Raw genomic sequence first — 15,950 nt, forward strand, 5'->3', positions numbered from 1 at the left:
CGGGTCTCCGTCACGTCGATCAGATGTGGCGGTGGGGTCACAGGTGGCAGACTCACTCTCCTGGCGTCCGGGGTGTGTGTCAGCTTGGGGGATCAGCAGGCTGGCGGTCGGCTCCACCCGCTGTGCTGTATTCTCTATCCCGGGCGTCACGCGGCGTCTCAAAATTTAGGCCCCGGCTTCCTCTGTGTGACCAGGCCGCAACCCGCGGGAGCGCTGAAAAGCACTCCCCGGCTCCGCGACGCCGGTCACTCGATACCGGGGGCTCTGTTCTGCAGGTTAGGCAGGTGGGGTGCGATCAGTCAGAGGTTTTTATTGCTTTTAAGAGCTAAAACCCTTCTCCTGGTTCCGGAGCTCTTAATGCGTGCGTCTGGGCAGGTTGCTCGCCAGGCCACGCCCCCCCCCATGTCCATAATTTCTGTGAAAAATGACATCGCATCTGATCTCACCTGATGCGATCGCATGCGATTTTCTAAAAAATGCATAAAAATACGCGAAAACCGCATCGCATGCCACTACATATGGCATGCGATGGGAGCCGTGAAAGTACACAAGTACCCACCCCCATTATCCACGTCAGCCCGAAGCGTGGCGAGCAGCCGTGGTACAAGTTCTCCCAACCTGTTCATACCCCCACTATTCACGTTGGCATGTATAGTAGGGGTATAAACAGGTCAGGAGTATGCGTAGCGCATGGGAGTTTGAAATGAAGGCATTTGCCAGTATGTAACATGGAGCACTGGCAAATGCGTCCTTTATTGTGCATGGGATGCACTTTGTGCACAAGACGTGCGCACAACCGAACCCTGCCGCACGAAATACTGAGAAGCACTTGCGTATGAGATGCTAATGCTTCCCAGGCAGATGGAGCACCTCTCCACCGGCGTGCGCCAGCACAGGGCATCTGTTACCAGCGCTGTAGGAGAGGCGATCACTAGGCTTGCCGGGGACAGAGCTGCAGCTCGTGGGGACAGTATGGTGACTACGCTGCCTGACGGGGACACTACGCTGGGTTGCCATTGGCTTATGCTGACAATGTAGTGTAACATGGCGCCGTGAAACTTCACAAGTACCGAAAACTGTCAATAGATATCTCTAAGCTAATGTGTCTGTGACCACTTTGTATAAAAAGTTAAACTGCAAATTTTTGTTTTTGATGAGCTAAGGTTAAATCTGCCACTGCTAGTATATACTTAATTCCAATACTTAATAGTAGATAATATCAAAGCACATAAAAAAACTATATAGAGGAGTATTCAATCCCGGCTGCAATTTCTGCCCGGTGGGATTTACCTCTTACAGTTTCAGCTCCCTATGGAGGCAAATCTATTGTCGTAAACAGCTGCTGCATTGACAAATCCGCTGCAGTTTCAGACTATCTGTACCCGTTTTTGGCAATGCAGGAAACTTCTGACTGTCAGAAGAAATAACCTTCAACCAAATAATGTCGGAAACGGACCCCATTTCCGCACAGTAGAAATAGCAGCCAAGACTGAATACCCCCATAGTGTTAGGTCTACCTTGAAACTAGGAAATATTTAGCCTTTTTCCCCATTAAAGTTGTGATTGTCATACAGTATCAGAGGCAGAACTCTGGGAGGCAATTGAGTCATCTGCCGCTGGGCTCATGCTCCCAAGGGGGCACCTCTCCTTCCCTTTGAGTTTGAATGAGTTCATTGAAAGCAGTTGATATTGCTAATGTGGCTTACTCCCCCTTGTAACATAATTTTTGCAAGTGTCACACCCTGTATTAAACCCATGACCTTACTGGAGACAGACACCTTAATAAATGAGCTATTTGGGTGGGTGGGGGGCTCCAGTTCTTACCTTGCCTCCGGGCAACTGGGATGATCTTACGCCACTTTACAATATGTATGCATTGCTTTAGTTGCTTTTGTGCAGAATGAACAAGAGACCCAATTCTATCATTTCAGAGTTGTACTTTATGGATGGAATTCAGCTGTAAGTACTGTTGAATGTGGCATTGCTCATTACATTCCACTAGCTTATTTCTGCTTGTTGCCTCTTTTCATCTAATTTTATCTGACCGCAATTGTCATAAAATGGTGTGTTTTGCAGCTTTGTTTATTTAGGTTGAACAAAATTGTGCTCTAAAGGTATTAATTAGATTTACATGGTGTCACTAGGGGTGTGTTGTCTGCACTGGGGGCCTTATTCTAGTTCACTCTTAAAGGCAAATTCCTTCTCAGATGGACAGAACCATGTGCACTGCAGGTGGGACAGATATAACATGTGCAGAGAGAGTTAGATTTGGGTGGGGTTTTTATTCAAAGTGAGATCTATATTGCAGTGTAAAAATAAAGCAGTCAGTATTTTCCCTGCACAGAAACAAAATAACTCACCCAAATCTAATTCTATCTGCACCTGTTACATCTGCCCCCCTGCAGTGCACATGGTTTTGTCCATCTGAGAAGGAATTTGCCTCTAAAGCTGTGTACACACGGGGGCGATATATTGCTCAGTGTCTCCTTTTCATCCACCAGAGCAGGTCGCTGAAGAAAGGGAACCTCTGCCAGGGGAACCGTAGAGGGAATCAGCAAGCTCCTGCGACCAGAAGGGGGCTAAAAACAGGAGCGGCAGCCATTGACCAGGAAGGGGCTGGGGATGCTACAGAGCTGGGTAGCCTGCAAAAGGGGTGACACCAAAGTACTGCCATTGCAGACAGCAGGGGAAGTCTGCATTTCTGGAACCAAGTCCTGCCCCTGGAGTGCAAAAAAGGAGCTTCCTTGAGGCCATGTGCCATATTCAGCTGTGGCAGTGGTGACAGTGCAGAATGTGTAACAGGTGCCTCTGCAGGTCAATGCCTTCCATATTGGTATTAGAATACATTTTTTTTTTGCCCACGATCATAACATCTGGCTGTGGGTAGTGGTTCAACAGTTGATTGATTTGTCAACACAGTAACATTTGCATTATCTTTTCATCCGACCCAAATCAGCTCCTTTACACTGTTGTACAATGCAACGTAATCTACTTTCTTTATTTTTTCAGGTAACAGCACTACCAACTCAATTTGCTCGAGCAGTACCTAAAATAATAGATATACAACTGGTATCATTTGCTGTGGGTTTTATTTTAGCAATTGACGGATACATTTATAATTTAATTGATTATGATATAATTGGCCTGTAAACTTTTCCAGTCATGATATACATTAGATGAAGATGTGAAGAAAGTATATAAAAAAAAAACCCTATGACATGATGGGGAGTTTACATTTTAAAGCAAAGTGAGAACAACATCAGCTCTATGCCCAACAGTTTTGTCATGTTGTGTAAAAGCACCTCCATACAATAAGGTTTACTACAAGCAGCCACCTGCAGAACACAGGCAGCAGGCTTTGAATCTACATCTGATAGGCTTCCCGCGAATGAACATTTTATATGAGTGATAACCGAAATAAGGGATCATTTGTTGACACATTTTGAGAAAATACAACAAATTGTATGGACTGCTTATTTTCTGCAACAATGAATGGTCTAATCTTTCCAATTCTAATTTATCAATTGTTATCTGATTAATAAAGAAACAACTAAAATTGACCATACATTACCATCTGATAACCATACCAAAGATACATATATCTTATTTTAAACAATAAATAAATATAATGGATATAAATATAATACCGTAAAACAGTTTTGTTTGATCATTCAAGATAAAATAACATATTAGTCGCCATGGGGTAAATTTACTAAAGTTTAAGTTTTTAGAAGTGGAGATGTTGCCTATAGCAACTGAAAAGATTTTAGCCACCATCCTTGGATAGAAGGTGCTAGAAAAATTATAAGGTTTATTTTTTTTTTTATTGTTATGGTGTCTATGTCGACATGGACACCGTATAAGTGTACCACATGCCCGCATCTCGTAATGCTTCGGGCACTATCATATTTTCACTCTATGACCACTTGAATAGTAAAGTATGAACCAAGTCTGTCTACAACGGAAAAAAAACATGAAAAACTTGTCTACCTTTTTCATGTCGAGCTTTTGTAAATGCCGACCTATAGTATTTTAACTATTTCCAAGTGTCCTTGTGACAGTCGACCTACACATTACAGACCCAGGAACCGTATACCCTCTGGCTTTCTCCTGTACTCAGCTATGCACCCACAGACAGAAAGTGAAAGTAAACACTTCCAGGCATCAAATGTCTGTATCTAACAAAAAAACCTCTAATATGACAATCTATTGGCCATTGCTTTTTAAACACAAACATGCACATAAATGTGGACCAATGGTTTCCTTCCAACTCATTGAAACAGTCCATTATTCCTAGAATGTATTCAATGAAAAACCAATGCTTTGTGTATACCTGTATGCCTTTGCTATGTCAAAGAATAACGCAAAGAAACTGAAGAATAAGCAATCATTAATGTCTTTTAACAAAGATATTATAAAACTAGTAAGCCCGCTCGAACCAAAAGCTATGAAAGCTAGTCTGCTACCTTCTGTGTTTGTGCATGTGAGAGAAAGAGATGTAGGTTACATAGAAACATAGAATTTGACGGCAGATAAGAACCATTTGGCCCATCTAGTCTGCCCTTTTTTTTTACCCTTAAGGTAATGAGATTACCCTTTTTAATCCTTATTTCTTTGCAAGGATATTCATATGCCTATCCCAAGCATGTTTACATTGTTCTACTGTCTTAGCCTCTACCACTTCTGATGGGGGGCTATTCCACTTATCCACTACCCTTTCTGTATAGTAATTCTTTCTTTTTTTTTTTTTTTTTAAATATTTTTATTCACAATTGAACAGAAATAAATAACAATCATTGCATTGTAATTGTTTACACAATTTTTTCGGCTTAGGCACATTGTACAGCAGCATATCATGAGTTAGTGCATACAGATACAGGATTCATCAGAGTGCATCACTTGGATGTGTTGTGGGCGTATCCGTTTAGACAAAGCCTAGAAGGGTGGCTTGCCCGCCGTTAAAGCAGCCATGTTGTACCAAGTTGTTAAATTAACAATTTTCCTTATCGTATCTCTTTCACTTGCTGGTAGTGTTACCACATAGGGTAGCCATATATCAAAAAATTTCTCCGATCTAGTCTCTACATCTCCCATACATTCAACCCAGTCCATCTGGTACATGTGTATCAGTCTAGGCATGCATAGTGATAATGGTATGTCTTCTGGATGTATCCACTTGGAAAGTATGGTTTTTTTTGCCGCTGTCGCTATTCTGGCTAACAACAGTTTTGTGCCCTGTACAAGTTTTGGGTTAAGTGAGGGAGGGTAGTAATTCCACAGCGCCCAGTTCATACTTATCTTGAATGTGATGTGTAGTGTATTAGTAATGTATGCCTGTATCTTGGCCCAGAAGGTCTGTACTACTGTGCAGGACCAAAGACAGTGCGTAATTTCTGCATCTGGTGAGGAGCATTTAAAGCAATTTGAATTATCCGCTATTCCCGTTATGTGTCGGAGCTTTGGGGTGAAATAAGCCCTGTGTAGGATTTTGTATTGCATTTCTGCATACGACGCTGACACCATTTGCTTGTTGAGTTTAACCGTGAGTCTTATTACATCTAGGGTGCTCAGTCCTGTCGGTGCATCCTGCCATTTGGAGAGGCCCGTAGTATTAGTGTTTAAGTCTATTTTCTTCCTGATGAAGTCATATATTACTGATGTCGAAATTGACCTTCCCTCGCTTGTGATTATTAAGTTGTTAAGGGTATTAGTAAATTCGGCCTTTGGTAGGGTGGGTAGTAGTTTGGTGATATAACTTCTGACTTGGAAGTATGCGAATATTGGGATATGTATGTTTGGGAACTTTTCTCTTAAATTTGATAGTGTAAGTATGGTGGTATGGTCCGGGTTGAGAAATTGGTATATCATTCGGAGGCCCTGGTTGTACCATCTCCCATATATCTGGTCTGGAATGCCCTCTTGGAAATCTTTATTACCAGTTAGGGTTGAGAACAGAGTCCGAGTGACGCACAGTTTGGATCGTTGTCTCCATGATCGCCAAGCTATGTACGGAGTATATAGTAAGGGATTAGATTTCGTGGTCATTTCTATAGTTCCCGTTGGGGAGTGCAGGTGTGCCACTAGTGTAGTATTGGGTAAGAATGCTTGGTCTATCGCCCGATCTACATAGTGGTTGGACCCCTGTATCCAGTCCAGAGCATACCTCACGTTAGACGCTAGTGCATAGTCCTGAATATTAGGTAGGTTAATACCTCCAAGAGACAGGGGTTGCTGTAACTTGAATAGCGCAATTCTCGGGCGTTTGCCTGCCCATATAAATTTAGTGAGTGCTCTATTGATTTGCATGATATCCTGTTTATTTATGAGGTAAGGCAGCATCTGGACCGGATACAGGAGGCGAGGAAACGAGACCATTCTGTATAGATGGCACCGCCCCAGGTACGAGAGGGGTAGGTGCTGCCACCTTGAAAAGTCTGCTTTTAATTGGGTGATGGAGTGTGAGTAGTTGGTGGAGTATATGTCAGATACCTGTCTAGGGAACCTCAGACCTAAGTATGTCAGATATTCCTGCGTCCATCGAAATGGGAACTCATATGTCCATCCCTGCATAGCTTCAGGACACAACGCTAGGGCTTCTGTTTTATCAAAATTGACTAGGAATCCGGACACCCTGTGGAAGTCTGTCATGGTCTGTTGTAAGTTCGGAATGGCCTCTTTTGGATTGCTGATGTACAGTAGCAAGTCGTCAGCAAATGCTGATACCTTTATGTCCAGCCCCCCCATTTGGATCCCCTTCCAAATCTCATCTTTCATAAAGACCCTAATTAGTGGGTCTAGGGCTAAGTTGAAAAATAAGGGCGAGAGCGGGCATCCCTGGCGTGTTCCCCTTGATAATGTAAAATTTGTAGAGTTGAGGCCATTTACCATTATGTGTGCTGTGGGGTCTGAGTATAGCATACGGAATACGTTCATAAATCCTTCCCCAAATTGTTGGGCTTGCAGAACTCTTAGAATATGCGGCCAGGAGACCCTATCGAACGCCTTATCGGCGTCGCAGCTGACTATAATGGTGTCCTTGGATGAGAGTTGGCTCGACTTATGCATGGCAGCAATTAGTGTTCTTACATTATGTACGGAGGTTCGCCCTCTTACAAACCCGTTTTGGGCCGGGTGGAGAATCCTTGACAATATGGGTTGTAATCTCTGAGCTAGTAGCTTGGTGAAAAGTTTGAGGTCTTGATTAAGCAGGGATATAGGTCTATATGATTGCACCTTTTGAGGGTCTTTCCCCGGTTTGGGGAATACTACAATCCTAGCTTCTGTGAATCTGTCCGGTGGGGGATTGCCTAATAGCATGGAGTTAAAAAGGGAGGTGATGTGTGTTAGTATCTGATCATGGGCCATTTGATAGTACTCAGCCCCTAATCCATCAGGGCCTGGGGATTTGCCTTTTGTCAAGGATTTGATAAGTGGTGATATTTCTAATTCTGTGACAGGGGACATCAAAGATTCTCTTTCCTCTGGGGTGAGTGTAGGTGATTCGGCCATTCTGAGGAAGTCTAGTCCTTCTGTGTGGTTGTCAGGTGGTGCTGAGTACAGCTGTTTATAAAAGTCCTGGAAGGTATGTAGTATTTCTTGTGGGTTGTCTATGAGGGATCCCCTGGGGGTCTGTATTTGTAGAATTTGAGATGGGGTTGTGTGTGTGCGAATTAGATTTGCCAATAGTTTCCCTGCCTTGTTACACCCCCGGAAATATCTATTTCGTTGCGCATTATGTGTAAACTGTGCTCTTTCAGTGCATAGGGCATCATAGGCTTGTTTGGCCGTTCTATATGAAGCCTGGTTCTCCTCTGTGTCGCTTAATAGCATTGCATTATAGGCTTCCGACAGCTTGGTACTACATATTTCTATGGCGTTTCTCAATTTTTTGCGCTTCCTGGCCACATATTCTATAATTTGGCCCCTGATCACCGGCTTAGCCGCTGCCCAAAACAAGTTGATGTCTTTTTCGTGCTCCTCATTGTCTTTCTGATACATGTTAATTGTATGTTTCAGGTGGGTGTGGAAGTCAGAGGAATTAGCTAGGTAGGAGGGGAACCTCCAGTTATATGTGGTTGTTATCGGGTCTGTGAGGGACAGTGAGAACCACACTGGGGCATGGTCAGACAACGTAATGAGATTAATCCCAGCATCAATAACCTTATGGAGTAATGGTTTAGACAGTAGCCAGTAGTCTATTCTGGATGAGGAGTGGTGTGGGTGGGAGTAAAATGAATATTCTCTGGATACTGGGTATCGGCATCTCCACGGATCACATAGGTTGAGGTTATTGGTTAGTATGTTGGTATGGGCGGTATCGTCTCTCTCCCCATCCCCCCCGTTCCCGTGGACCTATCTAGGCCCAGGGACTGTACGCAGTTAAAATCTCCTCCCATAATCAGTTCCCCCTCAGCCCACTGTATTAACTTGGAATAGATCGATGTAAAGAATAATTTGTGTTGACTGACAGGGGCATATACATTAATTAGAGTGTATATCAGGCCAAACATTGTTATCTTTATGAATATAAAGTGCCCTTCTGGGTCTGCCCACACCTCTTTTATGGTATAAGGGAGGTGTTTACGAAACAATGTGACCACCCCTCTACGTTTCGAGGTGTATGATGCGGCCTTGAATTCCCCCACCCAGGTGTCCCTTAGTACATTAGCATCTTCTATGTTCCAATGGGTCTCTTGAAGAAATACTATATCTGGCTTAAGTCTCTTCAAGTGGGTCATGATCTTACGCCTTTTAATTGGGGTGTTAAGCCCTTCTACGTTCCACGATATGAACTTTAATGATCGCTGCACTCTAGTGATACTATCTGTTGTAGTGTTTGTTTCTATCCTATACCTGTTTTTGATTTGACCATTCTGTAGCTATTTCTATTTTTGGCCCTCCCATCCGTCCCAGCGAGCGGACTGGAGGCCCTGGTGGTAATTGTACAATGACCTATTGTGCCTATATAATTATAATGTTTCTCATTCACAACACAATGAAATATTGAACAAACATTTTTAAAAAATACTTTTCGGAACCAATACTGCGACCATGTATGTCGCCACTTATAGTAACATAACTCTGAACTCTGCAATCGCGTGCCCACACATGTTTGTGTCGGGCCTATCACGTAAAACATATTACTAAACAACAATAAACTGTAATTTAAAGGTACTTGGAATATATGGTGAATTATTCTAGTCAATAACCTAAACATGTGTATCACTTAAAAGGATATGATGACGACAGTCCTTTTCTATCTTGGAGGGTCAGTCTGCGTCTGGCATGTGGGAGGCAGATTCATCTTTAAGAGAGTCTATGAAGTTTTTCGCTGCCTGCGGGGTGTCTAGAAAGTAGGAGCGGCCCTCATGTATTACTCGGAGCCTTGCCGGATAGAGTAGCGCAAATTTGCGGCCCATTTCGAATAGTTGCTTGCAAGCCGGTGCAAATTCTCTCCTTTGTGCTGCAACTAGGAAAGAGAAGTCCTGGAACAACAGCAATTTGGCTCCTTGATATCGCAAGTCCTTGCATTTCCTGTATGCATCTAAGAGACGGACTTTGTCTGCATAATTGAGTATGCGCATTATGACCGGTCTTGGTCTGTCTCTATTGGTCTGTCTGTCTGGCCCTATACGATGGACTCTCTCAACCATTAGGGGAACCCCCTGTGGGGTAAGGCCCAGTTCGCTGGGTAGCCAGTCCGTCACCAGCTGCATAAGTTCTGAATTTTTCACCGATTCTGGCAGACCTATGATGCGCACGTTGTTTCTTCTGTTTCTGTTCTCCAGATCTTCGAGTTTGTCATGTATAGTGGTTACCAACTTCTCCTGTTGGGCTATCGTTGCTTTCGATTTCTCCAGCTCATCCTCTAGGTCAGAGATCCTCTGCTCTGCTTCCGACAGCCTCTGGGTATGTTGCGTCAGCTGGGTCAGGGTAGAGTCTATCGATTCTTTGATTGGGGCAAGTTTTTGATCTAAGAGTGTAGCCAGAATGGATGTGATGTCTTGCGTCGACACTTGCGTCGGCAAGGCCGGGTTGTGGTCTGTGTCTGGGTCTTCCTCTTGTGCTGATGTAGGAGAGTTTGGGGTGGAGATAGGGGCCGCCCCCTTTCCTCGTCCCTTACTCTGTTGGCTACTCTTTTGCGCCCTTTGCGGCTTGGCTACAAATTTATCCATGGTGGTGAGCATCAGCAATGCGTGTATGCTGGTTAAATCCTGATGTTGGGTATTAGGATTCCCTGCAGCTCCTCCGACCAGCGGCAGTATGCAATGCGGGTGATCCTTTACACTTCACTATAGTGGCTGAGTTTTGTATTGTGTCAGCACTAGTTCAGATCTGATTTCTAAGCTTGAGGTGTACAGTTCAGGGTTCAGGGTACAGTGTTTAGAGTTCAGAGTCTAGAGTTCAGAAGTCGAATTGGAGTGGGATGAGTCCAGCTGATATGTTTTGGATAGGACAAAAATGGGGTAGGATGAAATGGAGTGGAGTGGAGTGGAGGGGGACAAAGAGAGGGAGTATTACAGCTGCTGCTGATGGTCTTATGGCCTTTTACTATGATGAGCTGAATCAGGCCCCTCTGTCTGAGTCTTGGCAGGAAGGTTTTGTCGCTTCTTTGTAGTTTTCAGCCCTCTGTATATACTATCCAGTCCTATTCCCTGTGTATAGTGCAGGCTTCTGGGCTGGGGCACAATCTCTGCCCTTCTCCCCGTGCCCTGGTTATTGTTGGGTCACTAGCTCTGGGTCTGGCTTCTACAGCCTCTCCCCTCTGTCTGCTCACCTCGTTAGGGGGGGCGTTATGGCGGTATCTGGGTGCCTGTTTCCTCTATGGTGTGCGGTGTGCGGGAGGCGACGCCTTCAGCGTCCCCGACCGCCGTCAGACTTGAGGTCGCGGTCTCTGCCCGTGTGAAGGCCGCGGTTCAGCGCTCGCTCTCCGGGGCTCTGGCGCGGCTGCGTCTGGGTCTCCCCTCCTGTCCACTCACCTCTCGGGGGGTTGGGGAGGTGTCTGGGTATCCCCCTCTTGTCCGGGACGTGCGTCGTGGCAGGCGGCGTCTCCGGTGTCCCAGAACTCGAGGCCGCGGCTCCGTCTTCTGTGTAGGCCGCGATCCTGCGCTCGCGCCTCGGAGCTCCGATGCGGCTGTGACGGGTGTCGGTCTGCTTCTCCGTCACTCCTCAGCCGGACTGGCCACAGATGCTCCTTTGGTGGGGCTTTTCCAGATATATATCGGGGTTTTTCTTTGTTTTCTCCCTGGAGCTCTGTGTAATGGCGTCTGCTCAGTCCAGTCGCTGGCCACCATAGTAATTCTTTCTAACATTTCCCCTGAACCTACCTCCCTCCAGTTTCAGTGCATGGCCTCGTGTTCTATTACTTATTTTCCTTTGAAGAAAATTTCCCTCCTGTACTATGTTAAAACCCTTGATATATTTGAATATTTCTATCATGTTCCCCCTTTCCCTTCTCTGCTCCGAACTATACATGTTAAGATCTTTTAGTCTATGCACCATTTTATTTGCCCTTCTTTGTACACTCTCCAATGTATTTATATCCTTCTGAACATATGGTCTCCAGAACTGGACACAGGTATTCCAGATGAGGCTGTACCAATGACCTATAAAGTGGCATTTTTTACGTCTTTTTTTCTGCTACGGATTCCTCTTCCTATGCAACCAAGCATCTGACCAGCCTTCCTCATTGCTTTGCTACATTGCTTTCCTGCCTTTAAGTCACTTGAAATAGTGACTCCTAGATTTCTATCCTTAGTAGTTTCCATTATGGTACCCTTGATACTATATTGAGCCTTTGAGGTTTTGAGCCCCAAGTGCATAATTTTGCATTTTTTAGCATTAACTGTAGTTGCCATGCTCTTGACCAATTCTCAAGTTTACTTAGATCATCAGTCATTTGATTTACCCCTCCTGGTGTGTCTACTCTGTTGCATATCTTTGTGTCATCTGCATACTTTCTCTTCAATACCATTTGCAATGTCACTAACAAACATATTAAAGAGCACTGGTCCAAGTACAGATCCCTGGGGTACTCCGCTGGTAACATGTCCCTCCATAGAATGCACTCCATTTACTACAACTGTCTGTTTCCTATCCTGCAACCAGGTTCTTATCCATTTAATTGTTTTATAATCCAATCCCACACTTTCAAGTTTTAGTAGCCTGCAATGTGGGACAGTGTCAAATGCCTTACTAAAGTCTAGATATGCACATCTGCAGCCCCCCTTCATCTAGTATTTTGGTCACGGAGTCGAAAAAGTAAATGAGACTTGTTTGGCATGATCTCCCTGCAGTAAAACCATGCTGTTTTCGATACTGTAAGTTGTTTCATTTAAGATATTCCACTATAATTTCTTTTAATAGTGTTTCCATTAATTTCCCTACTACTGATGTAAGGCTCACTGGTCTGTAGTTACTTGCTTCTTCTTTGCTTCCGCTTTTGTGCAGTGGAACTGCAGAGTGAACAGCAGGTTCACACTCAGCCAGCAGATGACAGTATTTCGGACACTAGACACGATAGATAGATAGATAGATAGATAGATAGATAGATAGATAAAGGCCTAGCCAGATTTGTTGTTGCACCTTAGAAAAGATAAACAATTGGATTATAGTGATATTTTATTACCCTGTTTCAGTAGTTTATTTGAGGTTTGGTATAATCATGTACACCACGTTAAACATGGACTAGAGAAATCAAAGGTGACAGTTCTAGATCAGAAAGAAAGAAAATTATAGACCATGTTAAAAGGTAAAGGCGAGTAGCTTGATGTTACTGTGAGTATAGATGCAGATATTATGAAGATATTTTTTGGGGGTGGTGATTGCAATGCAGCATAGATCTCCTCAAACCTCCCTGCTGACATCCACAACTGTGCTTTTTGAGTAACTGTAGGCACTATAACCCCCCGGGCTTCCTGGCGAATGTTCTTTGGACAGATGTCAAAACTGGATATTTGACATGTCAAATTAGCTCTACAGTATGTTCACAGATTATAAATCAGATAAAAAAAAAAAAAAAGGATAAAAACCTCAATACCTACTGTGAAATGGGTATGAATCATTGGATAGACCGCAACTAGGTAGACATGCATGGTCGATATGCATGTCATCATTAGGACGACTGTCAAAAGGTCGACATGGGGTTTTTCACTTTTTTTGTCCTGAATGTCGACACATGGACACTAAAAAAAAGTGCACCACTGAGCTCACCATGCTTCAGGCACTATTGTATTCTCCCACCAAAACCTAGTGGATGGCAAGGCATGAATTACCGCCTGTCGGCACACACACAAAAAAAAAAATGTGAAAAACCCCATGGTCAACCTTTTGACCTTCCCCATGTCAACCTATTGACTGTCGACCTAACCCCCATATCGACCTTCAGTTATGTTGACCTCCATGCATGTCGACGTATACCTGTGAAACATGCAGGAGGCCTGGTTATGTGTTGTGCTGCAGTGTCAGCAAGCTGTCACAATTGCATGTCACTGACCCTCCAACAGGATAATGACCCAAAAATAGGTTGCATATTTCTCAGTGTGATAAAATGGATGCATTACTTCAGTATAATAGCAGTGTTAAACCAAAGTGAGAAAGGAAACCAGTCTATCAAGGATCAGGAAATTGAGGGACTACTTTTAAAAAAACTAATATGAATTCACTTGCACTTCACATCATTGACTCCTGGTGGTGTAACCTGGATACTCCGCACAGTACTCCCTGTTCTGGACAAGGCAGGAACTTTCCATTTCACCTGCAAATGCTTTTTATTTCTACTCAGTTTTTTTTCTATTGCACAGCTATGCAATTTTGCCTCCTAACAAATCTCCGTATCAGAGTTACCACTACTTTTTCACTACACTCACACTGTGTGTAGTCTGTGCATAGCCTAGGACTTAATCAGCAGCTGTGACAGAAATTGCCTGATCAGGGCCGAAGCAGACGTCACAGGTCTTCCTCTAAAACTCCTGGGATTTTCACAGTCAAAAAAAAAAAAAAAAAAGGCGGACATCACCCCCAAATTCCGGCTTCTTGCCAATCAATTTGCGTGTGGCAAGTGATCAAAAAAGTAGCAGGAATTTATCACAGGATGGCCTTGCACAGGTGTACTTCAGGCCATACACACGCACATAGTCTACCAATAATCACCGGTCTATGAATTCACAGCCATGCAATCAGGTCTGAATGGGGCCCTATGTCCAGGTTCTCTTCAAATCTCCCATTACTCATTATCTACCCAATACTCTATTTTGCTCCCTGTTTCCATCCCAATCAACCCCCCCCCCCCCCTGTCTCCTACAGCTCCTGCTTTCTCCTATCCATCACTCTGCTTCTCTTCCCAACCACTTCTTCCCTATCATGGTCCTTTTCAGTGGTACATTTTTACCTGCAGGACTACAGCCACCCCAGTATAATCTGCCACCCTGCACAGCATTAGCAAAGCCAGATGCTGTCCATGAGACTGCACTGGCTTCACTGTGACTTCCTATTGTAAGTCTTACTGGTCAGCCCTCATTTTGGAGGGGTTTTTACCCTTCAGGACTGACAGTCTAGGTTACAATAAGTTGAGAGCTGGCTTCACCTTTGAGTAGCTGTCATACCCACAAAATTCCTTGATCATTTTGCTTCCTGGCTTACTCATCTTTACCACCCTCCTGCATAACCTCATCACCCATAATTTCACTATTTGACTGCACAACGATCTTTAGCCCTCAAGTGCACGGTCTAGTAGAAATCCTTGATTGCTCACTCTCCTTCAAACCACACATCCAGTCATTTCGCAGGCCTGCTATTTCATTCTCAAAAATCTATCCAGAATAAAACCCCTTTCTCATCCTGGATGCTACCAAGACCTTCATCCACTCACTGGTTGTCTCCAGATTAGTTGTCCAATCTACTACTACCTGGTCTCCCAAACAACTGCCTCTTCTCTCCACTCCAATCAGTAATGCTGCTGCTCAACTCATCTTCTCCAAAAAGGTACTACATCCACTTCCCCCCTCCTACTAGCCATCTCATCCTAACCCATTTCTACCACAAATGTGTCACAGCTTTCAGTCTTTCTGCCCCTCTCCTTCAGAATGTAACCTCGCACAAACCGGTCTCTCTACTCATGTGTTTTACCCCCATCAAACTATTTTCTACTCCATACAACAGCACCTAACTCTCAGTTTCTGCCCTTCTGCCAATTACTTTAGTGTAATGTCCCCTAATGCACCAGAGTTTTTATACCATATACTTGTCCTACATTATCTTGCACTGTAAGTCATCATTTTTGTGTACTATTATAGGTGCAACAGAACTAAATATTAATATTTATAAATGCTAAAATCTTATCTATGGAAAGATAAACAGCTGAAACATGCAGTCTGGAAAATTGCATCCATTAAACAGTTGGAGTGCCTTTCTCAGTAGAAGTGGGCCAAACTACCTGTTTATGTAGAAGTCTCTTAGACCAATGCCTTGATTATAGTTATTGGTCTATAAAGAGAACCCAACATGGATATCTAGCTTAACTCCAGGACTAGATGAGTGCCAGTTGGCGGAGACGGATAAAACAGAGGTGCTTAGGAAAGGGCCTCAACATCAAAGGACTGCAGCATAGCCACCCAACTGGACTGACACTTGGTGGTACAGATTTACAAAACTGTGATCATGTGCAGAATCTTAGCCTGGTGCTGGATGGTGGCTTGACAAAAACATCATATATGAGCCACAATTAAATCCTCATTCCTGTGAGGAACATAGCCAGAAACAAACACCTAATTCCCTCTAAAGATCTGTCAGAAGTCATACATGTATTTGTATAATCTTGATTAGATTACTGCAATGCCCTCTACCTTTGGTTTCCCAGCTAAAGAATTGCACAGATTACAGCTGGTACAAAACACAGCTGCCAGGCTGTTATCCAACCAGCCTTGTACGTGCCACATAACTCAGATTCTCTG

Source organism: Crinia signifera, chromosome 4, assembly GCF_055691185.1.
Source record: "Crinia signifera chromosome 4, ASM5569118v1, whole genome shotgun sequence".
Taxonomy (NCBI): domain Eukaryota; kingdom Metazoa; phylum Chordata; class Amphibia; order Anura; family Myobatrachidae; genus Crinia; species Crinia signifera.